This window comes from Osmia lignaria, chromosome 9 (assembly GCF_051020975.1).
Source record: "Osmia lignaria lignaria isolate PbOS001 chromosome 9, iyOsmLign1, whole genome shotgun sequence".
Lineage (NCBI taxonomy): Eukaryota > Metazoa > Arthropoda > Insecta > Hymenoptera > Megachilidae > Osmia > Osmia lignaria.
This window is the reverse complement of record NC_135040.1, coordinates 4,785,061-4,795,709: the sequence shown is the minus strand read 5'-3', so window position 1 is coordinate 4,795,709 and position 10,649 is coordinate 4,785,061. Positions and strand designations below refer to the sequence as shown.

Here is a 10,649-nt window from a genome sequence, read left to right as displayed (position 1 = left end):
AGATTGTTATCGCATCGTTCTGCTATCATTAATAATAATTGATGCAGAAGTCGAGTTTTTAAATCGGTTAATCAGTCTTGAGTAAACCGAGTATCGTAATCGTTCAAGCGAGAGAGTGAACATTGAGGTTGCTGCTTTTGAGATAATACAAGGGACGTTGTGATTTCTGTCGTTTCATATGGTCTTGAAGAGGCCCTTAAACTAAATCGCGAGAGGATTGTGCAAACACTCGAGTCACAGTTGGCAGAATATTCAGTAGGATAACACGCACAAGTAGCTGAAGGGCATTAGAGGAGAAGCTAGACGCAACTAACTTTGAAACTACGGGACAAACGTTTCAAACTTAGCAGAGTCTTCGATTACGTCGTTTGATGTTCTCGTAATTGTATTTGCGAGCTGCCGAGATACATTAAATAGTATTTCATTATATTTTGCAGTCTCTTTTTAATTTTATATAAATGCGCGCTAGGAAAATGGTAACATTGCTACCATCTGACGGTGAATGAAGAAAGTAATGAAACAAGTACAGTAATTTAAAATTAAGGTAAATGTCTACAATTATGGCCCCAACGAGAAATCAATTGGAAAGAGGTAAATTCTATGTATTTTTGCCCCTTGAATCCAAAACTGTCGATAAAATTTGGGGGTCGCTTGTATTTTATAAGATACATAGGTTAGGTTAGTGACGCGCTTTAAAAGTATTGTCTACCACACAAAGTCATTAACTTTTGAGAATAATGATTTTATTTCAATATTTCCCACAATATCTTAGTAAATACAAGCGACCATACAAGACAAAAATACATAGAATTTACTTCTTTTCAATTGATTACTCATTGGCGCCCTAATTGTAGACATTTACCAAAATTAAGGAGAATACACAATATTTATAGCTTTACTATAATATAATATTTTTTCTTACCGCTGTTGACACAGCACCGTCTCTAGTATACAGTCGTCAACTGAATCGTTGAAAGAACTGGAAACAATTGTGCTTCAGCCCTGCGTCGAGCACGTGGATTTGTAAACATTTACTAGTTTGTTTCGTTGGACGGATTATAGAGGCATCTAGAACCGGTTACCGACGACTTATCCCTAGACGCGAGGGCAACACAACAGGTGGCGCATTAGTTGCTTCCCATACCGCGTCGAGGAAGGAACGTCCGAAGTTTCGGTCGAAATTTTGTGCTTTTAACTTCAATTTTTCGTGATATTGATTGCTATAAACATTTATATTGTTTCATTAGACTGTTCTCTTATAAACAATCGCGTATCCGGCTCGTTCTAACGCAATTAAACTTAATAAATCGAAACCTAATTTGAAACGTACTGCGTCGCGAGTGTGCTCGTCCTATCCAACATGGCGGAAGGTGTGTTGAAAACGTGGAATTCTGTGTTATTCGCTCGCGATACACGTTCCATTGATTTAACAAAATGGTGTGACATCGTTTGCTGGAGAACCATTTCCAGTTATCGCCTGCAGGAACCTGGATATTCCACAGTAAGTAACTTTCCATTCTAAAAACTTTATCTTCGACCGATGTTTCAAACAGCGAGCGGCACCGGTAATAAAATAGAAATATACCCGTTTATTTCCGACGTTTATTTCCACACGATATGAGTACGGTGATAAAGGATCGAGAAATATGTATTCTCGAAAAAAGGAAACGAATGGTTACGGTTACACAACGGTTATCGAACATTCTAGGATAGTCTTTCTCGTAAATAAATTGTTTTCGTCGTTGCGTAGTTGCGTCGTAAAATACGAAAGAGTAGTTGCAGCCATTTCGGCAGCAAAGAAGTGAAGTAAGGAAAGCGAGTAATAGAGAGGATAGGTTTGTTTTGCTAGGATAACGATGCCCGGAGGATTTCACGACTACTTGCTAAGTTGTTATCGGTGGATCTCGTAATACCCGGGTAGAGAGTAACGAGAGAAGGATGCGCTTTTCTACCATTAGCATCTGAGAAAAGCGCGCGATAATCAGCATATTCATGAATAACAGACTCGGGGCTGGGTTAGTCAGTTGGACAGGAAATATTTCAAAGTAAAATGAGTCGAGGCACGGCGCTGCTACCGGGAAGCCTCCATAAATATCAGATCCGCAGATTTCATTAAAGTTCGGCTGGCAACACGTTTTCGAGCGGCGTGCTGCTGGTTTTTCAGACGAACCGACTTTTACGCCCGTGGAGAGTACTCTTTCTCCTTAATCCGGCAATCCTTAGGCGCGCGGTTGAAGGGAAAGTTGAAAAGAGCCAGCGGTGTCACGCTTTTGGCGACGGTGTCGGCTGCAAGTGCTGCCCCGCGTATCCGCGGATTCAATTTCAGATTAAAGAAGCCGTAGCCGAGCGTATCCAGGCATTCATCGACGGTTCGCAGTCGCGCTGATTACTTTACACGCGTATCGCGATCGTAGCTTCCCCGCTGACGCGAAGTACGCTCGCGCGACGCGGATAATTATTCCCGGATTATTGCGTTTAACGCTTTCGTTACCGTGTCATCCGTGTACCCGATGACGCGTTAATTTACACGGGAACTGCTGTTAATTACTAGTCCAGCTTTGCGAGAATAATCTGCGTCCACAGGAACAAGTATGCCAACGTTTCGTTATGCTAATGTCAGAGGAAACTTTGATGCTGACTCGTCTCTACAGTTTGCTGATCGTTTAAATAGAGAAAAGAAAAATTAATAAAATGGTACTTGAATTTCCTTCATGTTTCGTTTGCCAGATAATAGCTTACCGAGCGCCAAAGGATACACAGAAATAAAGTAATAATAAAACAATTGCCACGCGAAAGTTTTTGGATTATACATGACAATCAAAGTGCTAAACGAGTGACGTTATACCGCTAGCGAAAACAACGCCTCAGGCTGTACCGGATTCATTCGATTTTATTTTCAACGCAAATTTTTGCCCTCCGATATATCCACTCCTGTTTTATCTATAAAATTCACCCCCTTCCACCCCGGGCAACTGCTTCTTTTATGAAACGCATCCCGTTAAATTAAAACCGTTTTATCCAGGAATAGATGATTGACTGTAATCCACATTTTCTATGTTCGGCGAAAGGGACACGTTTCAACCGGGGAATATTCCGAGCAAGCAAATCCCGTTGCTCGTAACGAGGATTATTTATTTTTCGTGACGCGTGCGTTCTAAAATTCCGGGCGCAACGTCATGGAAATAATAACGAGTTCGTTTTGAACACGATTCGATTGGAATGGTAACGTTTCGATCACCGAAATCACCGGGACCGGACGTCTCGATTATATACGCATCGATCATGCGTTTCATTACCCCGCCTGTCGTTGTTATCACTGACACGTGATCGTATGCCCATTCACGAACGTCTGTTTGTCTTTTCCTGTAACGATCGCTCGTTGATCGACGTTATCGATGTTTGCCCTACGCGAATCGGTAATTTTCTCGTTAAGATACCGCCCCGTCGGATTTATCGAGTTTAATTAAAATCGGCGAAGAATTTTTAGCGTTAAAGGAAAAATCATCGATTTCACGCGTGTTGTACAGGAAGAAGTTGATGAGGAAGTTTATACTGGCTTTCGAGAGGAATCTGCTGACAAGAGGTCGTTGTCAAAAATTTACAGGGGGATTTCTCGCGAGGCCAGCAAATCCTGTACGTCTCCAAGATTTTGATGAATGGATTTTCGGGCTGACTAACACGTTTTTACGCCGGGCAAGCCCGCAAAAATCCTCGAAGCTCCGATCAATTTCACGGTCATGAAGGATGCCGTGCACTATTACCCGTTTTATAAGGGTATCCCTCTTATCCTCGCGTTCCAGGGAGCTACTTGGGAAAGAATTATTGGAAATCCGCTGATTTCCAACGCGAAATTCAAACGAATGCAATTAATATTCTAAAAGGCGTTATCGAAGTTTTACTCCATTTCACCTGAAATTTTTTGCAAAAGAATGAAAATTATTCGAAGGATACGCGATGAAAGGTTTCAAGTATCGTGTCAGAATATTAATCGATTCGATTCATCCAGCGATACTTGTTTCTCTGCTCGCGACAGTGGAGTAAGATGCCGCTCAGTAGTATAGGTCGGCGAATAGTCAGACGCGGCTGAAGAACAGTATGGCTCTGTTACTCGTAACAAGTTAAGCTACTCGTAAATATTCTCTGCAACAAGGAGTATTTTGGAATAGCGAGGATGCCGATGGCGTTCGTGCCGCTTTATAGCTGGAAATTCGAGAGGAATGTGGAGCAATCGCGTGCCGAGTAGCTAGTAAGTAGGTATTCGGTATCTTGGATACAGGAAATAGCAAAGCGATGAAAAGTACTAAAGTAGTCGACAACCTTCAAAGAATAATAGGCTCGATAAACAAAGCCTCGTAGACTTTCATTATTGTATTACACGGGTAAAGGAATATCATAACATTTGGTATCCACAAATTTTCTGAAATTATACAAGGTGTTGCCAAAAAAGTCGACAGTTTGATAGAAAGAGTTGCCAGAAGTACAAGAGGGATTAATACAACAGAGTGCAATGATTATTGATCGAAAAGAGGGGTGTGAAAATTAATTAGAGAAACTAATTCGCAGCAGTTGATAATAAGATTGAAAATTTTCCAATTTGATTAAATTCAGTTTTGTCGATATTGACTGGCAATTATGAATTCTAATATTAGTATTCTAATATTAAGCGTAATTGATCGGGTAGGAAGAGAAGTAAAGTAGAAAACCCTTTGGTATTCGATTTATTCGCGGCGATCAGCTTGAATTTATCGGTTCGTTCTTGCCGAGCAATTCATAACTTTAAGCCGGTCACTTTGTCTAAGCTGTTGAGGTTTGATCGAAAGCGTCCAGCCATTTATCAGAGATCAATGTATAATCGATATCGATATCGAACCTGGTTTCTCTGCTGCGATGCAAACATTTGCATTGCTAGATATTTCAAAACGACAACAGTTAATGGTGTAGTTGTTGGAGCCGCGAGCTCTAACCCCTTTGACGTACCTGTAAATTTCACTGCACTTCGTAGCCCCGGCTCTCTTCGCTGAATTGTCGCTACGTAAACGTTTCTCCAGGCTCGAATCCATGAATATGCAACCAACTCGAAACAACGAAGCTGTTCATTCTTGAATGCGAGACCAGTTTACCCAACAACGTGTCTGCTACAGGTGTCTTCGTATACCTACCCCACTCTACCTCCGTTTCTGGTTGCGTGCCGGATCCACGATCACCGCAAATGATCCGGTAGTCATTCGCGTATAGAAAATTATTATAGATAATGCAGAAAATGTTGGGACTCCCCTGGTGCAATAGTCGTTCTACCTTGTAACGTCTACCGAAAGCTTGGCGTGTAAGTAGAGCAGGGTTGTAAACTGTGGTTAAGGATTTCTGCGTCGTTTCGCTTTAATCTATTACAGGCTTGTTTATACTCAAAATTTTCCGAGTAATCCGTGTATTATAATCGCAATTTATCGCGCACGGATACATTCATTTGGTATTACGCGTTAAGTCGCTTCGTGTCGTTATAATTCAATCTGTAACTGGCAAATAATTTATCCGAAAATCATTGATGAACGTGTTTTATTAGATTTCGATGTTACGCTATTTAATAGAGGAGATTAAAGTTCGTTGCATCGCCTCTTTAACGACGGCGCCTGTTCTTAATTATTTTTCCGATACTCGTGGAAAATGAACGTCCGCGGCTTTCCTAATTAACATTGAGAAATGTATGACGTTATTCCGCGTTTCCTGTAACATCGCCGGATATTGTACGATAGTAAAGACCGATCCATCTCGCAGATAGAAAACGTAAAAGCACCGACTGTTTCTGATGTTTATTAAAACACACGAACGTATCGGTCTCAGGGCGAAGGACAAAGGATCCTTTGAAAATTTCATTCGACGATGAATTTAATAATGCAAATGATACTCGGTTGACTTGTAACTTCATTTTTCATGTACGCGTCACTTAACCCCTAATCTACGTAACCCACTGGGCATCAATTTCAATTACACTCCGATCTTGCGTTTTTTTAGACGAAGCGTGTAATTAGGAAACTGCCAGTGGCCTAATTTCCTTCGCAGCTCGACTCTCTTTAAAAGTACAGATTTTCGCGGTATCATTTTTAGAAGAATCGACGAACAAATTGTTAAATAGACTATCGTCATTTATTTTCAAAAAAAAAAATACCTAGCGAAAAAGATATCGTTTCAAAGAAGACGAAGCAACAAAGAAATGAATTACCTTTCGCCATTACGCTGACTTCGATAAGCTCGTTAAACGTCTTCCTGCTTTGTCCCCGCGAAATATAATCCGTATTCTTTTGTCCGGAAGAATAAAACGAGCGACAAGATGCGGAGTATCGTCGCGATGAGAAACTCTACAAAAGTCTAAAACAATTCACGAGGACTTTGGTTAATCTGGAAACGTCGAAACGAGCAGTATTATCGCGGCACAGTTATTCATATCGCAAATGAAATGATTTTAACGATACAATGCGACACTGGCCTCGGGCGAGATATTTGAAAGATTAATCGCAGAGCATTTTCATTATTGCCGGACCGATAATATTGAAACTTTAATACCACTCCTATCGAACCGAAAGCTCGTGTCAGATCGAACGACGAATTCCCCCAGGTCAGGTGCCTGTTTCTGTCGTGCAGTCCCCGGATATCCGCCCCTGCCACCTGTAAGCTTCGCCATGCTAAATTTAATCGCGATACTAGAAAAGTAACGATCGTAATATTACTCTCTCTAATCGTAGCTCACCTTTATTAAACTCGCCGCGTTAATTAACGCGTTCCTGATAGTTGCATAAGACGCAGATTTTCCTGCCAAAAATGTGCAACCGGATGTCTGGTTCGGCTCACAGCCAGGCGGGACCAATAAACCATCCCCTTCCGTGAAATAAAATCCTCCTCGCTCAGAACTTGTTATCCTCGCGTATTCTTCGTTTTACCTCGTTATTTCGGAACGTATGTAGCGCACGACACGCGTTGATCGACTCGGCTGGCAGCAACATTTTCGTAGCGTATCCACCGGTGGAAAGAAGCGAAAAAAATATATTGTTTCTCATTATACTCGAAGTCGCAGAGATTCCCGCGAGTTTGGTGGTTCGTGGCCAACGGAAAATTGAAAACTATAAATTTCCCTCCCCTCCTCTCGAGCACAGATTCCACTATTCCGCGAAGAGTATGCTTTGAAACGCGCCGCTGATGAACAATGCGAGCGGTAACAAGGTTGAAGAGCGTCGTTATCATCGAGCACGAGCGAATCGTCAACAGCGTCGATAACAGTGGTAATTAAAAGAGATAGCGAGTTTCAATTAAAAACGGTATTCAGGCCAGACCGAAACTTAATAACATTATCAAACTGACTGATCCGGCGAATTTCAAAGTTCCGTGTCATAAAAGAGTAGAATGGGACGGAGGGTTGAAAAATGAGGCCGAAAAGGAAGCGGAAGGTAAAGAAGAAGAAACGGTCGTTCGGCGATGAGGAGCGGAACGAAGGGAACGGGACGGTACGAAACGGAACGGAAGGGAATAAGGAAAAAGGATAAAGGATAAAGTAGAAAGCGAGCAGAAGAGGAGGGTCGGGTATTAAGGGTTGGTGGCGAGAGCAGCGTATGCGCATGGGGATGAACGGAGAGGGCAGGCCGTCGGTGTCCCCCTCCAACGGTGGTTCCCCCGATCTCTCTCGAACGCGCGAGCTTCGGGATTCGAGGTAGTGTGGAAACTCGAGCAGACAGCCAGTCGTTCGCCGTTCGTTCAACAACGTGGCTCGATAAGTGTTGTCTCGGCGATCCAGATAAACCGCGAGCACCAGGACGAAGGACGATGAGGAGCAGCAAGGCGACGGCGATGCCGCCCCTGCTCGTTCGATCTTCGGGAAAGTGGTCGAACGTGGTCGGTCAGGAAGTCCGATAGAATACCCGATTCGCCTCCGGTACGAATGTTATTCATCGCCGTGGAATCCACAGGTATCCTAGCGGCGTCCTCCTTCAATCGTGTTCCGTCGACCAGCTCTTCTACACCCGTTCGTTCGTCCAGTGAATTCTACCCATAGAACTGTCGATTTATTCCGTAACGCGTGTGAATTGTTTCAAGTGCGTTCGTTTGATTTCACGATTCATCGAGAGCGAAGATCGATAGGAGGAATCGAGAAAGGCACGGCGATGGATTAAGGGAGGCGTAAATTGCGCCTGGCTGGTAATACCAGAGAAGGACTAGACGCGAATCGGGAAAAGAATGTCCGGTGTAATTGCTTTCGATTGTGCGCGATCGAATGGAAAGCACGCTGGGCTTTCACGAATTCTGCCCGACCAAAGAATTCCCGGCGTTCGACGTTAGAATAGTTAAATTTCTTGCTGGGACGAATTCAGCATCGATTGGCCGGATCGAGGATCGACCGGTCTAGTTTCAAACAACGCCAGCTGATGCCCAATTAAAACGATCATCCTGGCGTGGTTTAAAGCAATCGACGTGATCGTTTAACGTAGTAAAGCAGGAAGGATAAAGTCTGTTCGGGAAAGTCGGATGAAAGGAACTTTGCGTGGAACGAGGTTCGCGGGAAACGTAATAAATCGAGACGGCACAATGTCAACGCTTTCGAACCCATCCACTGGTATGATGCGAGGTTTTTGATCTGGTTGCTGAAAAATATTGAATCGATGTTCCGTTGGTGGGTGAATGGCGGGGCTTAGGACGACTTCCGTGTATCCTATGGTCGGGTTGCGCTGCTCCGGATCATCCCTCTGATACACACGCGGAACAGACAGAGAGAAAACGGTCGGGGAGGGGTGAGGATAGGCACTCGATAGACTCCGGCACTCGACACGTCTTGCGCAGAATATGAGGAAGACACGAGGAGAACTTGACGACGAACGCGTGACACCATGAGGAAATTCTCTCGTGAATCGAGTTACAGTTGGATCCCTTCTTGTTAAACTCGACGATACGCGTCGTTATATAGTCTTGTGCGAGGACTAGAGGAGTGTTTGTGTAACCGGTCGGATCGAAGTAACACCAACGCGACGAATAATCATGGATAAAGTTTATTCTACAGGCAAAGGTGTCACGAGCTTGCTCGATGGTGAGTAACGATCGAACGATTCATTCAAAGCATTCCGCTTTGCCGCGATTTTGCATGGAACGTTCTCTTGACCGAGAAATGCTCCGGCGTGTCAAGGGTCTAGCCATATGCGATTTGAATTGCTAAGTGGACCTTATCCACCATTAATTAAAAAGTGATTTGACAGAAAAGCGAGGGGAGAAAATTTACTTCGGCCTAATAAAGGCTGGTTAAAGGGGATATAAACAGGGGAAGATATCGAAGGTGCATATGGAATACGAAATTTCTTTTTATTCGATTCGATGTATCAGCAGGAAAATTTTATGAATAATTATTATTATCGAATAATATGTTACAGATTTTCGGATTATCGATGGTACCGTTTCGATAGTAAGCTTTCAAAAATCTATGAGAACAAGTGAAATTTATTTAACGAGAGGCTTTAGCAGACTTCCCGCTATCATAATTTTCAACCCGTCAACGCCGTTCGGTTTCGATTAGAGAGATAAAGTCGGATAGCGTGTGTAAAGTAGCAGATATTCGTAATCTCGCGAGTCAGGAACGTTTTGAATTAACGCTTGTTCCGGAATCTCGGCAAGAACAGGATAAGCCGCAAGAGTAATGACCGTCGAATCTCGTGCTGTCGACCTTATTACGGCTCGTTCTACTGTCGGACGTAAATGCGTGCGCTTACTACTTAAAGCGATAAAGGTATAGTTGCATCCTAATAATCGCTTCGAAATATTTCAAGAACCGTAATACCCGAGAGATGAAAGCTTTAATCGCGTTGTTATCTTCGAATTAAATTACAAACATTGAAAGAGAACTTTGACCAGCAAAGGGTAGTTTTCATTACAAAAATTTAACAAGCAAGATTTTACTTAAATAGCAAAATTTCTTATCTTGTAAAGGGAAATTTTCTTTCGCTAAATTCGAGATGGTATCCGTTACCTGTTGCACCCCTTGTCATTGCACCTTCTCCACCGATACTCTAAAGAATAAATCCACGGGAAGCTTTTTAAAGAATCCACCTCCTCCAGATAAATGCTTTCCAACTGCACCACCCGTTCTGTTTCTCGCCTAAATAATTGCGACACTCTAAATTCATTGAAAAACAGAAGGAACGTCTTCGTTCGAGCGGAATTCCTTGCCAATTGCGCACAATTAATTAAAAGCATTACGAGCCTAATTAATCTAAGTCGAGCTTGCCACGACACAGGGCCATCTTTTTCCCCTCCTTGATGCATCGTACTTTGCTTTTCTCCGTGTTGCAAGTAAGCTGAAAGAACGATCAATCTTAGTGACTGCGATTCCATTTCTTGCTCGCCAGAAACCACCGCCGCACAGAATGAATTGCATATTGTGTTTCCATCGGGAGACGCGAAAACCCTGTCTGCTTTCCGTCACCGGTTGCATTATCCATCTACGATTCTATGTGCGTTGGCAATTTCGCGAAAGGTACGTCGAAAAGGGTGTCCCAGACGCCTAGATCTTTGCTGCAGACCCGAAGAATGGATCTCGATGCATTCACCGCTCGTGCCAAGGAACGACTGAATTCTTTGGAATCCATCGGTGTTAAACATTCGCCGTTTTCTCCTCGAAACGA

The 10,649-nt window shown here is 43.1% G+C and overlaps 1 protein-coding gene across 1 annotated transcript in view; it reads left to right on the top strand.

The window, feature by feature from the left end:
- Positions 1 to 7,740: 7,740 nt before the first annotated feature.
- Dop2R (dopamine D2-like receptor) overlaps positions 7,741 to 10,649 on the top strand; it is a 94,581-nt gene continuing 91,672 nt past the window's right edge. Inside the window, exon 1 of the mRNA XM_034315865.2 lies at positions 7,741 to 9,064. The gene's annotated coding sequence lies outside the window, so the exon portion shown is untranslated. The remainder of the gene's footprint in view (positions 9,065 to 10,649) is intronic.